The 22,293-nt window shown below is 36.9% G+C and overlaps 2 pseudogenes; one reads left to right on the forward strand and one right to left on the reverse strand.

Annotated features, from left to right (window-relative positions):
- Window positions 1–1,882: 1,882 nt before the first annotated feature.
- Window positions 1,883–3,663, reverse strand: LOC122144724 (annotated as a pseudogene).
- Window positions 3,664–3,907: 244 nt separating this feature from the next.
- LOC122144725 lies at window positions 3,908–21,496 on the forward strand (annotated as a pseudogene).
- Window positions 21,497–22,293: the final 797 nt, after the last annotated feature.

Here is a 22,293-nt window from a genome sequence, read left to right on the forward strand (position 1 = left end):
TAGCAGTCATTTCTGGCAATAGGATTCCCGACCAAAGTATTGGAGTGCATAACTGAACATAATTATTTGATAGGGTTGACTTTTTTTTTGTTTCAAACACTTTTCGTTGTTGGTTCGGAGAAATATGCTATTTTTTGAGATCGGAATTATTGGTTGTCATGAGCTGGATGCCAAAATCATCAGTATTAAAAACAATAAAGACCTGAAATATTTCAGTTGGTGTGCAATGAATCTAAAATATATGAAATTTTTAATTTTTATCATTACATTATGGAAAATAATTAACTTTTTCACCAATATGCTCATTTTTATGAGGAGGACTGCTAATGTATATATATATAATATAGAACAAGAAAACCACGGTGAGATAGCAAACTAAGTGGCAACTCACAGTGGTGAAAATGTCATTATCCAGAATGATTAAAGGCAACATAACAGCTTAAGTATGAACAGCATGAGAATTGGTGTCATCAGATTGACCTAATCCAGATCCAGCCGTCACATTCATGTCATGAGCTTTGTGTTTGCAAGTTTACATGATTCTACATTAGAATCTATACATAACCATTCAAGATTTTGCTCATGCCCACAAAATTAATTTGATCAGAAATACAATAAAACAGTAGGCGTATTGTAAAATATTCCAATTTAAAATACCTGTTTACTATTCAATATATTTAAAATATATATAAAATGTTTGAGTCTTTTGTTTTTCTTTCTGTGATGGAAAAGCTGACTTTCCAGCGTCATTACATTAAGACATTAAAGTGTGCGAGGCATGTATCGGGGCGTGGTGGCAGAAAGATCAGGCGATTAATATATAATGGGTTGGCACTTACGAAACATTTTATTATCTATTATCGATGAGAAGGATGCTGAGCTGCGCGGGAGGGGGGATAATTTTGTTTGTGTGGTAAAAGAGCGCGGGCGGTGTAAGGGGCGCAGGGACGGGGGGGGGGGTTTTTAAACTGATTCTTTGTAAATAGAAAGTTTCATAAGTAAAAGCATTTATTTGAAATAACCATCTATTTTATAACCATATATACCTGCTTACAGTCACTTTTTGATTAATTTAATGCATCATTGCTTAATCAAAGTATTAATTAAAGTCAAACATTTGAACGGTAGTGTAAGTAGGTGAATCAACAGAATTTACAGCACATCTCCCTGTGTTATAATGCATCACCATACATAACACAGTTGTCCCTGGAACACAATCTTAAAATAATGTCTTTTTAGCAACTTTCTTTACCAAAGTCAGAAAGGTTTTTTGTATCATGGCATGTTTTCGCTTAATAGTTTGTTAGTATGGTACATCATTATATCACATGAGGTACGCAAATGGAATCTACTTAGTGTCAAACCAAAATTACACTCTAATTTATTACATCTGCTACTTAAACTTTGATTGAATTCACACTGAAATGAGATGCAGCTGATACAGATGTTCGCACACACGAAATACTTAGGATCTATTACAACTAACCAGTCAATCCAATGCCTCCCTTATTATCTTAAACTTAGTTATATTGACAGATACATTTCCAATAAGAATAAACACTTGAAAAGTGCAAACTACAGAAATAAAGGATATCTGAATCTCCAAAGGCCACAACATTTGTTATGTGTCAAAATCACATGAAGCTGTAAGCATGCATGTTGAAATTTAATACAAGTACCTATTTGAGAAACATTCCTGGTGGCAAAAAACCCCACAAACTACAGAAAAATACTTATAAAACGGACGAAGATTTATTTCAGTGTGAAGTCTATATTAAAAATTGGTGTGATAAATGTTTGTTTTTCTTAAGATGAATATATACATTTGCCTAAATAACATATATAAAAACCCATAAAAATGTAATACACAACAAAAAATCACTTAATGCATATTTATTTGACATTGTGATATCTGTGTCCTTCTTATAAGTTTCCAGAAGAACATTTTCTTAAATGGATTGCTTTCCTATCATATCTCTTGGCTCGCTCCAGCTTCACAAGGGCGTCCCTGACCTCCACCTCAGTTGACTGAACATTTGGTGTGAATGTAGTCTATCATTGAGCTCTGCTCTCTACTAACTATGGCCACATCCAGAAAGCACACCTCATGAAGGCTCTGAATGCATCTCTCTCCAGCTGTAGCAGTTCCGTATGTCGGCTATCGATCTGGATGAGTGCAGACCGTGCCGTTTTAACCTTCTGAAACCATATATTCTCACTGAAGGCGTTCCAATGGCCATTCTCAACATCTCTTCGATCTGGTCACCTGTAGGCCTCTCAGCCCCACTAATCTCCATCTGCCGTTGAATATACGCCTTGCAGGACTCTCTATGGCTCATCTCAGGCGTCATTGTACTCTACCGCTGGCATCACGGAAACTGTTGGCCTTATGGTGCTGGCGTACTGTGTTCGGGCGGGCTATTCTTGTCACCGGTGAATTGACGCCATACTTTTCCTCTAATTCTTTCCTGTGGGAATCCATCTTGCGAATGTGCGCGAGGCATCTCCCTGTCCACAGTTTTGATGTCAGCTGCTGAATAGCATTGGAGTCATTGGTATTAGAAGCACTAGAGCGGACTAAGCCTGTAAAATATGTGAGTTTTGATCACTGAGGACGGCTTTAATTCCAGGCGAATGTACTGAATCTGTCCCAAGCGAGCCTCCAGTGCCTCATCCAAAGACAGCTTCCAGGTCAGGGTTGGGGCTGGGGTCCCGAGAGGAGGGTCATCATAATCTGTGTTTTCTGATAGATGGAGAGAGAGCTTGGGCAGTTTCATGCTCTGCTGCAGGGCCATCAGGCAGTGATACTGCCTGGAGGTGGTCAAGTCTGTCCCTCATGACTGGAATATTAGACTGAAAAGTTGAAAACATATTTGGTCTATAAATTCATTACAAAGTGAACACACATAAACAGCAGCTGGTAAAATATACAGTAGGCTATTTATGGGTGACAACAACAACAACAATAACTCTTGAAAAACAGAATATTTGCTGTTAGACGTAACCCATACGTCAAACGTCTGACTTGAGGAAAAGTACACTTGTGTCACTAAAAACCTGCCTGACAAGATAGACTTGTTTGTAGGTCCACGTTTAAAATATACATTTTGTTTTTCTCTCATTACGTTTTGCCTACTAAACTCTGCTCAATCATTATGCAATCTTCTTTCAAATATATAGTTTGAAGAGAAGACAAATTAAATATTAATTGTATTTAGTTATATTCAATAAATTAAGAAAAAAAAAAGTCTATCGATTTAGTAAGCTACATTTACAAAAATGGTCAATCTATAAATCCCAATACTAACTCAGACTTGATATAGGCATCGTATCAGTGGAGAAAACTGTTTTTAAACCCAAGAAACCACTTTTTAACTTTTTAATGAAACCTAAACTACATTTTAATATTTGCTTAACACAAATAGAGAGCATTATCATCATTGTTGCCTACCTCAAATTATGTCCTTCTGTGCACTCCTTGCAAAATCCGCTTTGCAGGTTACGAAAATCAAGCTATTGTCTGTACAAGAAAATAAAAACCGTATTTACCTAATTTCACCTCTTCTTGTCCAACAACGCATGTGAGTGACGCAGCAGACAGACCTCGCCCCAAGTCAGGTGTGCAGAAGAGATCAGTATGTCCGGTAGGGGGAAGCACAGAGATGCGACGCTCAGTGCGATGGAGAACTGAGGAAGTACACAGCCCGGTGCACGTCAGCTCAATTTCTGTTTTTATTGTAAATAAACCACTGTTACATTTTGTCACCGTTATTGGATGTACATTTCTAAGAGTCTCGTGCTGATTAACTTTTAGGAATCCTTTGACTTTGTAAACATTTTTGCATGCCAGGGTCCCACTCAGACTACCACAGTATTGCACAAATTTGTATTAAATGCATAACATGACATGGAAGACATGAAGATGACATCGTACTTGGTCCCATTTCGCAAAACAGAGATTGTGTCAAGAGTTACTAAGACACACGTCTGACATTCTATTCAGCGAACAGGTTTGGCGTCAAAGTTACGCCCTGGAACCTGGAACGCGCGTTCCTTTCCCCCACCCATTAAATGACAGCTGCAGTGCAGTGAGGATGGAGCTGCAGTCTTGAGATGACACATCGACAGAAGTGCTCATAATTTTGAACAAAACAAAAGGTAATGCACTTTTGTAGTGAATGACAATGAGTTTATTTCTTTCTTTTCATCTTTTTTTTAGCTCATCACTAATGAATATAGCCTATGATTAGAATGTTGTCAGTGTAAAAATGTAAAATGCTTGAAAATGTAACCTATACAACATTGTTTTATAATGAAACAAATAGTAAAATGCTGGTTTGAGAAACTTCATTAAATCTTTAAAGTTTCTTGATTTTTTAGATGTTAGAAGAGACAGGTCTACACATTTGTAAATTGTAAAGCTTTAGTGGCTCAAATAAAGTTGGATATATTTAGGTATCTTATTTATACATTTTCGTTGTAAAACAATTGAAGAGAACAGCATTTGTAAAGAAACAAAAGCTGAACTATCAATTCAATCCATTCAAACTTGTTTTGGTAGTGCTTCAGTCAGAAATAGTTTCACAGATAAACTTGTTAGATGTGTGACTTTTTCAGTGTTGATAAGGAAATATTATCTCCCCTTTTTTACAGTCAGTTTCAGCAGGTACACAAGGAATGAAAAAAATGATTTTTATTCTGGAAAACAAGGACTATATGAGGGATACCATATGAGCGTTATCATTTTGCTATTTATTTTTTTAGATTGTTTAGCCTACACCAGATCACATATTACCCATCACGTCTGGTGGCACTGAGTGTCCTTTTCCATTCATTCTCCCCCTCTAGCAATCATGAGAGGGACAGACTAGATCATCTTCAGACCATTTCAGAGTCTAACAGCCATCTAGAGGAGCTGGAATCCGACTCTTTCAGCAATGTTGATCTGGAGGAGGATTTCAGACAACAGGCTGTCATTTTTGACAACAGTGATGAGATGGAGTCTGTGCTCGATGAGGCTCAGGACACTAGGGCGTGAGATTCAGCTCATCCGTCCTCGAGGTGAAGCGTCTCAGGGATCAAAATACACGTATGCTTAGGCAACCGACTGCTTACAAACTCATTAAAGCAGGATGCCAATGTCATCGTAGGTGACATAAAGACACGTGGACAGGAATGTTCTGACACTTCGACAAAATGGTGCCCCCAACCAAGAGATCGAGAGAGCATGGCATCACTCGCTGTGGCGGAATCGCACCGAACACAGTACACCACCCTAAGCAACAACTTCCCGAGAAACGCCAATGACTGAGTACCAATGAGCGCTGAGATGGAATGCACTAAAGATTTGTGCCAACGCGTCATACTTTCAAGGCAAATGGGAGATGTGGGCCGATAGGGGTGGACAGGTGAACCAGATTGAGGAGATTGCTGGAGAGATGGTCAGTGGAACATCTTCCATTATAACATCATGGTCAGCGGGGAACAAACGCTCTGTCCTGCAGTAACAAGATTGAGAGCCGACACTCTGGGACCGCGCTGGATTTAGAAAGCCGACTCAAGAGCCTTCAGGAATGTTTCCTGGAGGGTGGGCTCTGGCCTGTAGAGGAACAAGGACTCCATGGACAGAATACATTCTAAACCAATGGTTGCAGGAAAACCGATGCCATGCTTGGTGCAAGTCCTTATCAAACTGGGACAGGTCCAAGAGAACAAGACAATAACAACCCATTTCAAGAAAATGTTCTGTGGATGCTTTCCAACTGCCGCTCTACCACTGACTGCTCCGTCACAAACCCACCCAGCTCGCAGCCGAGACCTCCTGTCCACCACCCACATTTGTATTTGCGGATATTATCTACTGACTTTTTTCACCACGCCACCAATTTTTTTACCCCCACCCCCCCCCAAATGGGCCACAGCCAGAGATATGTTGGGAATAAGGCCCATAGTTTTCAAAACTGAAGCTCTCTCATCGAATCATTTGAACCTTATACACTGACGTGGAACAATTAAACCAATCTGTGTCTTCACAACTTCAAAAACACATATGTCCTTCCTATTCTGCCATAATAAAAAAGCGTTTTCATTTGCAGTTTGATACCTGGTAAAACATATACTGGAAATACTGGACAACTGAACCATTGAAAACCCAGTCACATTTAAGATAAAGGCAAATGACGCTTTCTGTGGGTAAACAGAAATTGGTTAGTATTGACCAAGATATGCCTATGCTATAACTTTATTTACATAATGTACATTAATTATCCCTTTCCTCAGTCTAATGTGGTTTGAAGTATGCACTTTCTAGACCCTTTTAGATTAAATAATCCGGAATCTGAAGCATTTGCCATGTTTTGCCATAGTGTTTGTGGGAAAAGTGTGTTGATCAATTTTTTGTCCAATCATTTTTTCTGAAGCAATGTTTTATTAAAAAAAAAAAAACAGCTAAATAACAGCTCTTATTATATAATTCGTACTAGCTTTTTCTTTATTATTAATTGAATTGCAGGCTTGTGTCCCCTATAACAGTATTTTAAATGGACATTGTTATACTGGGAGTATCAGAATATGGTCTTGTTAATATAGCGTAGACCAAAAACAATGCACCAGTCTTTAATTAGTGTTAATACATAAGACTCTATTCTTTCAATCTTTATGGGGTCAATGGGAGAGATACAATATCCTCACACTTTTTCATGTTTTGGTACACACAAGGACTTTCTTACATATTAAACAAAATGGTAATTACTGATGAGACAATGAAGTAAACTTTGTTCCACGACCTGGATCGTTTTAGAATCCTGCCTTAGCTAGAATGGGAATACAAGCGGAAGAAGAAAATAACAGTCTAGGTGTTTTAAGTAAGTAATTTAAGCTAAATGTGTTGACATGATTGCCTTGTCAAATTGTTGAACTATAAATTTTACTTTGCCTGGACTTGCACGATTACATTATATAGCTATAATATAACTTTTATAGTATAGATTGACTATATTATATATATATAGTTAATATTATATAGTTAATATATATATAGTTAATATATATATATATCTCTATATATATATCTATAGTATATATATAAATATATATAGTATATAGATTTACACGCATAGATTTTAACACCGAACTATTTGATTTCAAAATATCACACCACTGAGAAATGTTTCCTTGTTCCTGAAAAATACCGATACATGCCACAAGATATGTGATCTACTGTTTATGGAAAACAATCTTTATTTACATTTGCATTTAATATTTAGCATACGCTTTTATCCCAAAGCGAATCTACAAAGAGGGGACAATAGAAGCAAGACAAACCAACAGAAGTGCAACAATATGTACCGTGCCGTTAACAGGTCCGGATGGTCTACTGCGCGCACATGTAACAAGTTTTTTTTTTATTAAAAAAATTAAATTACATAAATATAGAAACAAAAAGGAAAGCACTAGTAGAATAGAAAATAGAACAAGAGAGCTGGTGGTTAGAGGATCAAGCTATTCATTTTTTTAAAATAATAAATAAAAAGTAGATAGAATAGAAAATGAAACAGAAAATGTTAGTGTTGGATCAGGGGTCAAGTTTTTTTTTGAAATTTCTATAAATTAAAAAAAAAAAAAAAAAAAAAACAAAAGCAACTACTTAGATCCATGCTACTATGTTTCGATGATTGTACTGCCAAGTCTGTTTAAACCTTTCTCCCATAACCACATTTTACAGTATTTCTTAATTTCCTGGCATGTGTAGTGCTTTTGGCACATTTACCTTGACGCTAGAGTCACCTAGCCGCTTCACCCTCACGCCAAGAAAAGCTGACACACCAATTCAAGTACAGGCTGTGGCCCCTCTGGTCAATATCTAAAAGAACATGGACCATGAAACACTGAAGAAAACATGGCTCACTGTATAACATTCTTTCACAAGACAATATAGCATGTAAAATGTGTACTAACATAATCAATCATACAAAAATCAACATTTCCATTCCATTTATAACATTAGAACATTATTGTTTAGATTATCTTTAGTTATAAATAGTAATTTACAGTTTCTAAGGACACCATCAAGTTTTTAAAATACTTTAGCATTATATAAAAATATAAAAATATGAAAAATGAAAAGAATCAATGAACACTGATCTTCACTAACGTCCCTTGTGATTTCAAGTTTTTTGTTCAGTAACAAGGCTCACATAGCTACATGTACATGGCAGCCTGCAATTGTTACATGTCCATTGTTTTCTTTTTTTTGATTCTGCCTCAGTTTCCTTAAGGCAACATCTCCTCCTTTAAAGACACACACATCACACACAAAAGAGAAATAATGATTCAAATTTTTAAACTTTAAATTCTTCTACAACCAGAGTGTAATCAAAGCCATGACTGAATAGAAGATCTGCAGATTACGCACAGGGAGGTAACCATATGGCTGTATACTTGCACCTTGACCATCCAAACGATTGACTGAAAGGTGCTAGAACATGGAGGGTGCAGGTGTGGAACAGTGATATAAGGAGGCACCATGGAAACCTAGACTGAAAATTACAGACTATATTCTCATAACTGCTTTTCAACAAAAAAATGCTTTGATTAATATTGATAGTACCGTGTGTGTCTATTCAAAATGCATGATGTCTTCTGGGGGGCAAATTTGTGACATTCTGGGCTTTCAGTACATCTCTCTTCCCATATCGGCCATCTGCCACTTCACATGGCTCAGGACAATCACATTTAGATTCAAAATATAAAAATCCCATTGCAATCACTGAACGGAATATTGTTTCGTAAAAAAATAAATGTTTGTCTACAAAAAATCATTCAATTAAAACAGTCACGCTGCAGTCATCAGTATGGTTATTGTTTTGTTAACTGTGTAATTGTATTGTCTGGTTAATATTACACTATAATCAATATATAGTCAGTCTAATAATAAGCTACAAAATAACCAAGGCTCAATACTTAATTTCTCTGTGCTACTACCTTCTGCTGGGCTAGTAATACAAAAGCCATTCACAGAACAGAGATACACAATTTAATAATCAAATGCACATCATCTTACCTAGAGATTTATATCATTTCTGCTTGGAGTTGACAAACAGCTATGGAGATGTTTCTTTTCTGTATAACCAGGTAGTGATGAGGTGGCACCTAGGATCAATGTCCTTGGAAACAAACAATGTCCTCACAATCCTGTAAAAAAAAAAATAAAAAAAATAAAATAAAAAACACATTACATTTTTATTTACCTTGACCATTTATAGTATAAAATTCCTAAATATGTAATTGTCTTATAAAAAAGCATTGATTATTATTGTATATTTTATGTTACAGAAAAACAAGGGGGTAAAAACAAAAAAAACCTTGTAAATTTTGTAACAGTTTCAGAGTAAATGACTTTGTGTGTTTATTTTTGTTAACCATGCACACTTTACTGCGTATATGTACAGACCTTGGACCCTACTGTTTTCTAAAGGGGACATACTGGATGAGTAACAATCTCTTTAGAAAATCAGAAATCAGAAGTGAGCTTTATTGCCAGGTATGTTTTACACATACGAAGAATTTGTTTTAGTGACAAGAAGCTCCACAGTGCAACAGAATGACACTGACAAACCAGGACGCAGATAATTAAAAAGAATAATATACAAAATAGGCAAATGTACAAAAAAAATAGCAAAAACACAACAATATATAATATAAGACAATTATGTATGTACAGGTATGATATGTGCAAATTTGAAATGTAAAAAAAGTATGTGTTAAATAAATAAATGTAGTATAATTAGTATAATTTAGCCAATATAGAAATGACTTGGGCTTGTGAGGGTTGAAATGACTATCAAAAAAAATGACCACACCCTCCTGAGATCACAGCAGAAGATATGACCTCAAAAAATTTTTTTAAGAGAAGTAGCAGTTCATGCAACTTGGCCATTTAGAGTTGCGAAAACCTCAACAAACAAAACTATTTTATAAATAAACTATGAAATGACTATATGAAACGTTATCATTATTTGGTGATATATAGTTAGGTCACTGTATTTAGTGTTAACAGCATTTAATCTTTTTTTTTTTGTTTTTTTTTTTTTTGTCAAAGCTCAAAAAAACCTCCTGTCCTATAAAAAAGCATTTTAATGAATTTTTTACTTGTCAGCTTCAGTGACCGTTGTATATGCATTTGTAAGGAGCAAACTATAGGATCTCCAAACGTATTGGGTAACTACAGTGAACAGTACTATAGAAAGAAGATAAGACCTACATTTTATATCAGATAAAGTCAGAATATCAGGGATCTCCAGCCCTGCCTCCTGGGAGAGCTACCATCCTTGCAGACTTCCAGTTCCAACCCTGCTCCAGCACACCTGTCTGTAATTATGAAGTAGCCCGAACACCTTGATTAGCTGCTTTCAGGTGTGTGATTGGGGTTGGAGCTTGAAATCTTGCAGTACAGTAGCTCTCCAGGAGCGCAGGGTTTGGAGACTCCTGTACATAACAAGCGCTAAAACTCATAAAAAAGACGAAATGATTATTAACATGTTAGACAACAAACAGCAAGCAGCATTAATGTTTACTTTTCTACACTAAGCAGTTTAGATTCTCGTGAACAAGGTATCTAGCCTGTCCAATTTGACGGTTTTCTGATCTGACGAGAGCGCGCTTGCGATGGAAAAACCCAGGAACCACGCGAACCCCTGGTTTCACAGTTTTCGCTGGAACAACACTAATAATGTAATATTCCAGAAGCGGAACGTAAAAGTAAAGCTAACACTGCTACCACGCCGCTTTGGCGCTACTTTATAAGCCATTTGAATGAAAACCTCTAAATGATTCGCACAGTAAACAATGTCAATATAAAAAAGTAAATACAAGGAGGAACATTTGTCCTCTATCAGAAGTAAGTTCCCGAAGCATTTTCATTTCACGGAACCACTTTCCTGTTTATCATATTTCATTCCCAATTCATTTTACTTTTCTTCCTCACATTCGGATGAGTTGAATGACAAAAAAAGAAAAAACTCTTTGAGAAAACTGTCAAATATATAGACCCAGTTTTTATAATGTTATATTGAAAGAAAGAGGGGGGAGCATTCGCTAATCTGATGTTGCACATTTGAAGCAGTAAAAGCCACCCCAAGACAAGGACAGAAAAACCTAGAAGAAGTCGAATTAAAACTAAGATAACTTTACTTTCCGGCCAATATCTCAGTGGATGGATCGTCTCTGTTTTGCGATTCTACAGAAAATACAACGTTTCTTTTCACGCAGTCGTCAGGAAGAAAAAATCGATTATGATCAGCTAGTCACACTTTTCTCCAGCCATCCTGACAGTGTTCGGGAAAAATCCCCGAAGTTCCCTCTGATGATGTCATCTGTTCTTCCGCGTTGAAACGGTTTTAACGCAACTTTTAGATTAAAAACAACGCAATTACATGAGATCATGTGATTCACAGTTAAAGCCCCCCAGAATTACCGGAAATTACATAAAACAAAACTGATGAGAGTCTTTGTCCTAGGAAAATTATTCGCGGCCTATGACCGCTTATAATAATCGCCGGGTTTCTCTGTTTGCCGTTGATGAAAAAAATATTAAAAGAATTAAACACTATATCAAATAAATCAGCTGGTTTTATATAACAAAATATAACGCTCCAGGTTTTAAGTGGTAATAAAAACAAAAATATTAAAGGTAAACAACACATATGTAAACTACCTTACTCTGTTGAGGCCGCTGCCATTTTTCCGTACATTACGTCACTAGGGTCTTTCATTCTAGTGTTTTATGGCGGTTTGGCAAACCAGCGAGAAAAGGCGCATTGCCGCCACCTAATGCCGTCTGGAGTGGTGGCAATAGATTGGGAAGAAAGAAACAAACCAAAATACAATAAATAAATAAATAATGAATTACGAACAACGAAAATAAACAAAAAACCCACACACCAAGATTTCTACCTATGTTTCCTGCCCTGTGTTTTTCAGGTATTTAAACAATATTTCACACACTCTTGATTGCCTTGACCCCCATTTCATAAATACAATTTTAAAACATTTAAAGAAATATCAAACTCCCAGGGCCATCCTAATTCTTGAATGAATTGAAATCTCTCCCTTTCATATGCAGAACATTCGAAAAGAATATGCTTTACTGTTTCTAACTCTCTCACATTTGTCACACTTTCTGATTCATGCTTACCTTTCTTATAAATCAATGCTGTATGTCCACTTCTCAGTCTTGAAAAGATGACATCTTTCTTCCTATTTCCATATCTTTTCCTCTTCTTTCCAACACTCTCCTGAATCTGGCATAGATGTTTCCTTTAGGGACCCACTATTCCATAACTTTTTGCCATTTCTTACTTACTTCTACTGTAAATGAAAATCAGTCTCTTGAATTCCGCTTTACTTAAAGCTAACTTAATTTTCTATTTGTGGGATGATTTAACGCTTTTCTCCTTTGCTAGCAAGGTCTACTTCCCTCATTTCCATTCACACCCCACCACATGTTCAGGACACCCAAAAGGAATGTTACCTCAATCCTTAACTGCCTTATTCTGAACAAACTTTGTAATACTTCAGATTTACCACTTCGTAGACTAGTGAGCGCAGCCACTGAGTCAGTACATATCACAGTTCTTTCTGGTTGAACTTCTTCAATCCACAGTAGCGCTATGATAGCTAATATTCAGTAGTAAAAAAACTGACACAAACCATGATCTGATAATCGTTTTGCCATTTTTATTTTAAAAGTAGGAATATATATTGCTGCTGCTGCTGTTCTTCCAGACTCTGGCGTCCTTAGAAAAAAAAAAAAAAAATACCTGTAAAACACAAATACTCTTGAATAATATATCAAAATTGAACTACTACTTCAGATGGCAAGTGTTTTTTCATTCTCCGGTTTTTTTTTATTACTTTGTGAATTTGTAACTCTGTTAGTGGGCATAGGGAACAAAACCAAGAGGGGATTTTGGTTGCTGGGAATAGCAATTTTCATGGTCTTTCATCTCCAAGCTGTTTTTGCCTCCTTCCTTTACTACCCAACCAAAGTTGTTTATTTCTTTTGTATTCATATTCCCAACAGTCTTTTCAGAAGAAGGTCTAACTGGATGGTTTTCCCAGATTTCCCTTTACACCATACCAGTACCTTAATATCAGCTGAAACCTACACTGTTCTAGAGGCATTTCTCCCGCCCATTTCAACTTGTAATGAAGCCACCGGAGAAAGATCTAAATGCACCACAGCAAATCCGCAAAGCTTGATTTCATATTACTTTTTATCTTTTTAAGTAAGGTTTGTTCGCAGAACTGTCGACTACACTACCATAATCTATGTTTGACTTAATCACAGCACAATAAACTAATTTTCAGGTGACTGACAGCTTGCCCCCCCACTCAGCTCCCTGACAGCATCTTAAGACATTTATTTCTTTTTTTGCATTTTTCTATCAGTTTCTGAATATGAATTTCTAAAATTTAACTTTAGATTCAATCCACATACCCAAAAATCTTACTACATTAACTCGTTCCAGCTGACAAGCATACATTTTGACATTCAAGCTTGGATTATTTTTTTTTTTCAAAAAGCATATCAGCACAGAAAACTGAAAACCCCAACTATTCGCCAAATTTCTCCACCTCATTCACTGTTTTTTTTTTTGCTTTTTATTTTCTACATATAAAACATTGCACCACCTTTTCCATAGTGTGCCCATCATCCGCATACAATGATCTTCCTATTCCAGTATCAACGTTATGAAAGATGTCATTTATCATTAAAGTTAAAAAGAAATAGGGGGGGACTGCTCAAACGTCCCTGGGGAGTTCCATTCTCAAACTGGGAAATCTGAGAAATCTGAGAAAAAAGCAGTCCCTACTCGTTACTTGAATTGTTTTCTTTCCAAACAAGAAAAACTCAGAATCCAGTAAATATTTTTTTCCATCAATTCTCAAGCTTTCAAATTTTATTAAAAGCCCCTCTTTCCACAACATATCGTAAGCTTTTTCTACATCAAAAAAGACTCCCACAAGCCACCGCTTTAATAATCTGAGATTTTTGAATTTCATCTTCCAAAAACAAGATTGAATCCATCGTATTTCTCCCTTTTCTAAATCCACTTTGATATGCTGAAAAATGCCTCTACTTTCAATCACATAAGTCAAGCTGTTCATAACCATCAGTTCTATAAGTTTGCATAAATTTATGTCAGATCAATAGGTCTACTGAGAATGGTTTTTTTCCTGGTTTGGCTATTGGCACTATGACCCCATGCTTCTAATCTGCTGGCAAATTCCCTGTCTCCCATTATTTTGTTAAAAAGTCTTAAAATCATACTTAATGATAAATGTGATAGGTGCTTTATCATCTCATAGCATATGTCATTCTTGCTGCGAGAAGTATGTTGACTCCCACAAGCAACCTCTTTAACTCATAAAAGTAAAAGTTCTTGAAAAAACAGTTTAAGATTATTTTAATCCACCTACTACTAACTATGTTCAAATACAAGTTTCTTGACGCACAATAAAATGATAGTTTTTATTTGAAAGTGAAAAAGATCAAATTAGACCAGAAACTGGCACTTAAGTACCCAAGTATATGTTGTTAGTGTTTTTGTACCTACTTATTGCAATTAGTGGGCTTATTATTTAACATAATGCTATATTATTATTTAATATTTCCATGAATTAGATGTGCATTCCAAACATATTCGCTAAACTGTCAAAATTAAAATTTGAAATTATGATGGTTTTAGGTATTTTACATTAATTCATTTTATACATTGGTATCAATTAAACATTAATAAAACACTTGATAAAGTGACCCTCAGGTGGGGTGGGACACAGCTTCCCCAATAGGGGTGCCAATCTTACCCCTCATTAATATTTGACATTTTTGTGCAATAACAACTAAATTAGGCAAATGTATATTAATTTCCTCATAATACATTGGCTGATGCATCATCATCCTGCACATGCTTAACTATATCTAAATATGTAACAATACCATATTTAACTTGCTCATTTTGCTAAAACAATTTATGAGGGGTAATTTTTTTTCATCTAACAAATAGGCCAAATTAAAATTATTTATTTTATTTGAATTATATTTTAAAACATGTAATTAACTCATATTTTAGATACTGAATTTCATTATTGAAAATCCGTACTGGATCTGTGACAAGGGTAGTAGTAGTAGTAGTAATAATAATAATAATACATAATTAAAGTCTTTTGAAAAACGTAGCCAAAAATAGATGATGAATACATGATAAAAAATTATTTTGTCTGCCGGTGTAACAATTTATCACAGTCTTGCTTGTCTTACATGAGAATTTAACGGTTCCCATGATTGATAGCCCTAAAATAATATATCATATATCTTTCTTTCAACATTATTTCATTTCAATTATGATTATTTAGCAAATAGTTATTTTTTTCTTTTGGCAAAGAAAGTTTACAAGTTCCCTTACCTCGATATTTTCGATTCATTTTAATATCTTGATAGACTCAAGGAAAATCAGAGGGCAAACTTTTATATATGTTACAATTTGTGGTAGTATTATGACAGTGTAAATTATGAACCAGAAATTACCCATCCAACCATGGTCTCCCAATATCACTGAAATGAAAAATGTGTAAGTAGGATGAAAATGAAAATTCTTCATTTTAAAAATTCTACTGCAAATTTGTAGGTGGGTTGCTGGCTGTCTTTTTCAAGAAGGGATGGGCATTTACTGCCCAACTGTTGGCTGCAAATAGACACAGATCAGCCGTTACTGAGGAATTGCCATTGAGACACCAATAGGTGAACATTAGTTGGAAGCTGGATAATAACGGTGGAAATAAACAAAAGAATAATACACAGCTGAAAACACTAGATATTGCACCGGTAGGTAAATGGAGTAGTAAGGAGAGGCACGCCAAAAAAAACCTTCTGGCGCAAATCATGTCAAGGGTTATAAAAAAGCAATATGTGATGTTAGTGCGTGTGTGGTAGGCCTAATGTGTATAGGGGTCACACAATAGATTAGAAATGTAGGCTAAAATCTAAAAATGTTTCTGTTTAACACGAACGGGTAATAACATTGGATTACGCTGAGGGCTAAGCAAAATCAGTACCTAGTTCTTATTAATATTTTTTTACCGTTTCTGTAGTTGAATGGCTGATCAGTTTCTAGCCAAAGATTTGGAAACACACACATTACACTAAACAAACAGCTGACATTTCAACGTCAAGGAATTCAAAGAAATTAAAAATGATTTTATTTAACTCCAAAAGTCCCACTTCAGCGGCGCGTGGAGTTTCAATATCCAACCAGCCCCCAGCGTGCTTACGGGACGTCCGTAACATACTCAACGCTGCGCTATGCAGTGTTGACTTGGAATCCTTTTGAGCCCGTTCCCCCCTCTCGTTCCTGTTGTGCGAAAGCGCAACGATCCCGCCCCCCTGTCACATGTTTGTGCAAACGATTGACAAGAGGTCGAGAGTCGCGGTACGAAAACAAAATCGAAAGTTGAAATAACGTTTAGTGACACCATTTTCAAAACGTCGAAAGATTGGAAAAGAGGACGAGAGGGCGCCCGCCCGCCTCGCGCGCCTGTAACTTCGCAGTAGGCATATGTCTTTTCCAATTCAGACGTCGCTGAATTGAAGTTATGTGTTTAAAATTATAGCTTTAACGATATTGGTTTTTTACATTTTTAATTGGTTTCTTTAAATGAAAAAATTCTGAAATGACATTACGTTCTTGTTTTCAGAATTTGTTGTCAGCTGAAAGAGCGTTCGATTGGCCGGGGGCCTCTCCGTATCGGAACGTTGCGTCAGTGGCTGATCGAAGGCCGGTGGACACCGGAAAAAATACCCTGGACCGGGCTTGTGGGAGGAACGAGAAACGAGGAGAGGACGAATGAGAAAACGAGGAAAGGGGAAAGAGGAAAGAAGAAGATCTCCGGAGGATTCCGTGGAAGCACCGCGGGCAACAGGGACTACAACAGTGGCAGGAGGATGCGGGCGCTCTTTCCAAGGTACAGTCAGGCATCACCCTCGCCTGATGAGGGGAAAAGAAAACAGTCAAGGCAGCCGTCGCGTTGTAGTTATAAAGCATGATTTTCACATGTGGATATACTCATAGGCCTTTTTCATATGTCGGTAAATGGTTTATGTTACGTGACGTTTCAGTTGTGTTATAAAAAGACATTTCAAGTACAGTTCTTAGACAGCACATGGTTTTTGCCCTCATGTAAATCTTAAATTGTTATTATAGTATATATATATATATCTATATAGATAATATATATAATATATATAATATTATTTTTTTTTTTATTTTGGGTGGTGTTTAAATCGTCAAGGTGGTGGTAACTGCTTGGAATATTTAAATATGTCGGAAATGGCTGCAAGCATACCGTAGTGCAGTGTAGTGCCTAATAACATAGACAGCACCTTTATATGATGCCGAAAGCACGTATTTTCTTTCCACTTTCGATGTCAAACTTGATATGCAAAGAATCAAAAAATTCAGTTTTGAGTTATGATTAAAATTAAAAAATCTCGAAAATATGTTTTGGACAGTTTTCGGAAAGCAAAAAACAATAGGGGGGTGTTGCAAGGCGGTGAAGGAGAGGGACAATGGGCACACTAATCTTGCCTCATGTGGTTTAAACTAGATTGCGTGAATATTTCTCATTTTTATGGACCACATCCGTTGTGTCTATGGACTGATTGGTGGCCTCTTGGTTTTGTGCTCCCGTTTCCTGCAGGCGTGAGGAACAATTCAAAGGAAGTCGAGTACCGGGGGGTTGTTATCGACAAAACCAGACCCACCAACTTGGGAAAACCCGTCTTCGAGTGTGCTCGTGAACAAGAGGCAGATGACTTTGAGGCGATTTGTGGTTTTTTTTGTTGGAGCGCAAGTCAGCTTGACATATCAGGACCCCTATAAAGGTGTAAGCATACGATTGTTTACGAATGGAGGATCCAAAAAAGGCAAGGGCCAAGGGAGGAGAAAACCATCAGATTGATCATCAAACAGAGTTCAACAGCTGTTTGCTGCCATTGGTCGGATAACCAGACTTCTTTAGTCATCTAATAAATAGCAAATATTTAATATTTAAATGTTTTGCAGGAATTTCCAGATCTCTTGAAGATTCACAGTACAATTTTCAAGCTCACTACAGATATACAATACAACCACCTTATCCACCAGCACCAAACCTCAGGTCTTAGAATCAAACATCATCTTGCTTTGGGTGTTTCTATATGCTGCACTTCAGCATCACTATTAGTGGCGTTGTTCATTACATCGTGGCTGCAACTATTCTTTCTCCAGCAGGGGCAGAGGACTGGAGGGATTATTCTCACCGCTATCTGAGTATCTCTTTACAGCCAGAAGCACCCTACACTTAACGATGGGACCCTGGTACTTTTTGTGGGTTGAGGAGAGAAAGTACAAAATACTGTAAGTGTCAGGTTGGGCTATTGCAAGCTGCTATTGACATCTTCCTGTATGTGCAGTGGTACCAGGTTCCAGTGGCTCTTTATACAGTTGCCAAATGCATATGATCCACAACTGTCAACTCTTCACCCTGGACACAAGCCTGAGAGCTGCTGAGGCCCCATGGCCCTTCTCAGGTAAATAAATAATACAACACACAGAGACAGTGGTACCAGGCTCATTAGGGAGGCGGGGATTGATCTTTAAGTATGAGATTTATGATAATGATTTTAAAGGGTCATCTGTGCTGATTTCAGTGATCAGATTGAAAAAGAAAATTATGGGGACGAGTAGTATTCCCTATTGTCAAAATAAAAATTCTGTCAATAACAAACAGCTGATAATTATTTTTAGTGTGAAGACGGTGATGTTAAAATTCTTTTTACTAATTTTGTTTAAATGAATAAAAAACCGAAATCTGGCTGAGAAACAAAAATCATTTATTTGAAATACAAGTTAATTTAGGAATCACAATACTCGCCGTACAGAGAAAAATGTTGCCCTATATTGCCTAAATAATTACAGCTATAAAGTATTTAAAGTCACGGCGCTATTGTGAACAGACAGTAGTGACTGATCATTCTTCCATATGGTGGCGCACATCCAAATAAAAATAATCAGAAAGTAGACAGGACTGTTCTATCACATCAGTTGTTACTGGATGGAGGCAGAATGTGAACTAAAGGTTGAAAAAAGTCCAGCATACATTACATTCCCCAGAGAGAAGTTTGTCATTTCACAAGAAGATTCATGACATTTTAATAAAAAAGAAAAAAAAAAAGTCAAAAAATGCAAGCTCATGTGAATTCTGCTGCATCCCAAAGTATAAGTTTGGTGAACTCTGACCTGCGAATTTATATCACGTGAAGACATGTGACCAATAGAAGAATGATACATCACGGTGTGTCCTCTTGAGCTGAATTAAAAGAACTTTACATGTGGAGCAGACTGCATATTTTAAAATTGTTGATATATGTTGAATTATGATTTTTAAAAAGACGAATGTATGACACAGTATGACACCAAATTACAACCGTTAAAGTGTCTGTAGAAATTCTGTGTGTTCAAAGTCTGTAGTAACCGTTGCTTTATTAAATTATGTTTAGAAAGATTTGAACTGAGCGTTAGATGATGGCAGGTAATCTAAGTGTTCATTTCATTTGATCTTCTTCTCGGTTAGATTACCGCTTACATGTGGTGGTGTGTTTTACGGGACACTTCTGGTGCGAGAGTGGCATTGGTTAACAGTGAAGTCCAGAGGCGGTCAGCTGGGCCTAGCAGAAGAACAGGCCTACGCTTTCACTGGGGGCACCCAGAAACTGGTTGAACTCCCTCATGTGAAGGTGGCATCTTTGGGAGCGAGGCGTTTTGGAGGCGTTATACCTGGATTTGGCCCCTATGGGCTCCTACGCCCGACGCGATTGCCCCCTGCAGGGTGTACGGGAGGGAGCGAGCAACACCTTACCGACATAGACCAAACAAGCTGTGGAGAAGAGAACGAACTGCAAACTGCTGGACACTCATCTGTTCATAAAAGGTTCGTGCCATAGTAACATATTCATGTGTTAAGGGCATTTCAGATATTAAATAACACTAAGATTTGACAGGGACAAATGATCTGAATGTCATTAAGTGGAAAAACAAGAAACAAAAAACAGAAAGGTTACGTTCATCAATCCATCAATTTCCAGTAAGCACTTGCGAGACATTTATTGTAAATCTTTATGTCTATCTATTCTGTTTGTTTGTACCTCATACATTTGACATCTCCACAGATACACATTTGTACGGTAAACACACACATCAACAAAAGCTTTTACAGTAGAAATAGTGTGTCACATTATCTGTGGAGTTGAATTTTCAGGTGACAGTCACAAGTCAGCATCATCTTAGGAGTTGTCATATCACTCAACGCCCACCTTCTTGTCAGATTCACTGATTGTTTGGATTCCTCACAGAACTTTCCAGCATATGATGAATGACAACTCAAATCACCACAGAAATTACATGTGCCACATTAGCCAGAAAGATCATAGTGTGGAAAGCAAAGTAGAAAAATGAGAGGGAAAAAAAAATGTTTGTCTTACCAGAAAGAGATGAGATCATAAACTTTTACCCAATGGCTTGATGAAAACATGTTCAATGATGTTGATCATTAATCTGAATAATCTACCACATTTTTGCAGACCGTAATTAAAAGTTTGGGTCGGTCGGTACAATTTTTTTTTTTTTTTTTTTTTTTTTTTTTACGAAATTGACGCTTTTATTTAGCAAGGATGCATAAATGAACACAAAAAAAGATAAGTTAAGACATTCATAAATATGCAAATGTTTTTCTATTGTTAAATAAATGCTGTTTGTTACTTTTGAAAATCCTGTAAACGATTCCTTTCAAAAACATAAAAACAAAAATTGATGTATTTCTGAAGTGTTGAAAGTGGGACGTGGGACAAACAGCCAAGTATGGTGACCCCTACTCAGAATTCGTGTGTTTGCTCTGACCTTACCCATCCAAAGTGCACACACACAGCAGTGAACACACACCCGGAGCAGTGGGCAGCCATTTATGATGATCTCACCTATCATTGGATGTGATTAAAATGTGTCTTCCTCTGTATCTTCTACAGAGTTGCAGAGCTACGCCTTGCACACTCGTCCTGCACCATGTTCCCAAGTGCTGCTATTCTTTGAGGATTGAGAGCCACTGATACTCAAAGACCAAGAAGGACCTTCACAGATGCAGGGTATCATTGTTTGGTCCATTGTAATACAGATGAAGTTATGAAACATAACATAAATTATATTCAGTGTCATCTTTTATGGCTGTTGTCATCATGTTACAGGTTGAGCCACTGGTATTGCTCGCCAGCTTCTTTCAAATCACCATACCGTGGCAGCGTATGAACTACATCCGCAGCCCCATGAGCTTTCACACCCTGCCCCCTGAACACACCCATCTCCCCGACCCAAGACATACCACAGAAAGTCATCACGCATCACCATAACAGTGGCCCTCAAAACTGGGGGAAGCCTAGGCGCTTGTCACTCCACTCTTAAAAATTTTCCAGGATTAACATCATTGTGTTTAACGGCCAGGGTTAAGGAGGAAGTTTTTATCCTCGGTTAAAGGGATATATTAACCAAAAAAGATTTTTGTTATGGATTTTCTCACCCTCATGTCCTTCCAAACCTGTCATGGATCTTACTTTCTTCTTGCGGAACATAAAAGAAGGTCTGTTTTTTGAAGAATTTATATGGGAACCAAATAACCGACTCTCCATTGCATGGTGTCAAAAAAATAAAACACTGCAACATTTCTGAAATGGTATGCCTTTATGTTCCACCGGAAGAAGAAAAGAAAGCCATACAAGGTTTACCATGAAATGAGGGTTGAGTAGTAAATGATTGACAGGGACTTTCCATTTTTGGGTTGTTAAGCTACCTTTCACACTTTGTTCCATTTTTGATAAGGGGGTTTAAGCACACTTCTAACGCAGGGGGTTACAAAGCTTTGCTTATGAACAGATGATGGACAAGTTCACCAAGTGCCATGCTTGTCCAATTACAATATGCAAACAGGAATGTTAACCCAGGCTTTTAAATGTACAGTGAAAAAAAAATCTCAAACTTAACAACCCAGGACTAAAGGTAATAACCAAGGTGAAGTTTAAACAGGGCTGTTAACCTGGGTTAACTGTAAAAATCGCACAAACGCACAAGTCTTAGTAAGGCTTAAAGTGTAAACAGGTAAATGTTAGGGAATTCTTACTGTGAACCATCACATAGAGCCTTTCGGGACACT

This window comes from Cyprinus carpio, unplaced genomic scaffold (assembly GCF_018340385.1).
Source record: "Cyprinus carpio isolate SPL01 unplaced genomic scaffold, ASM1834038v1 S000006753, whole genome shotgun sequence".
Lineage (NCBI taxonomy): Eukaryota > Metazoa > Chordata > Actinopteri > Cypriniformes > Cyprinidae > Cyprinus > Cyprinus carpio.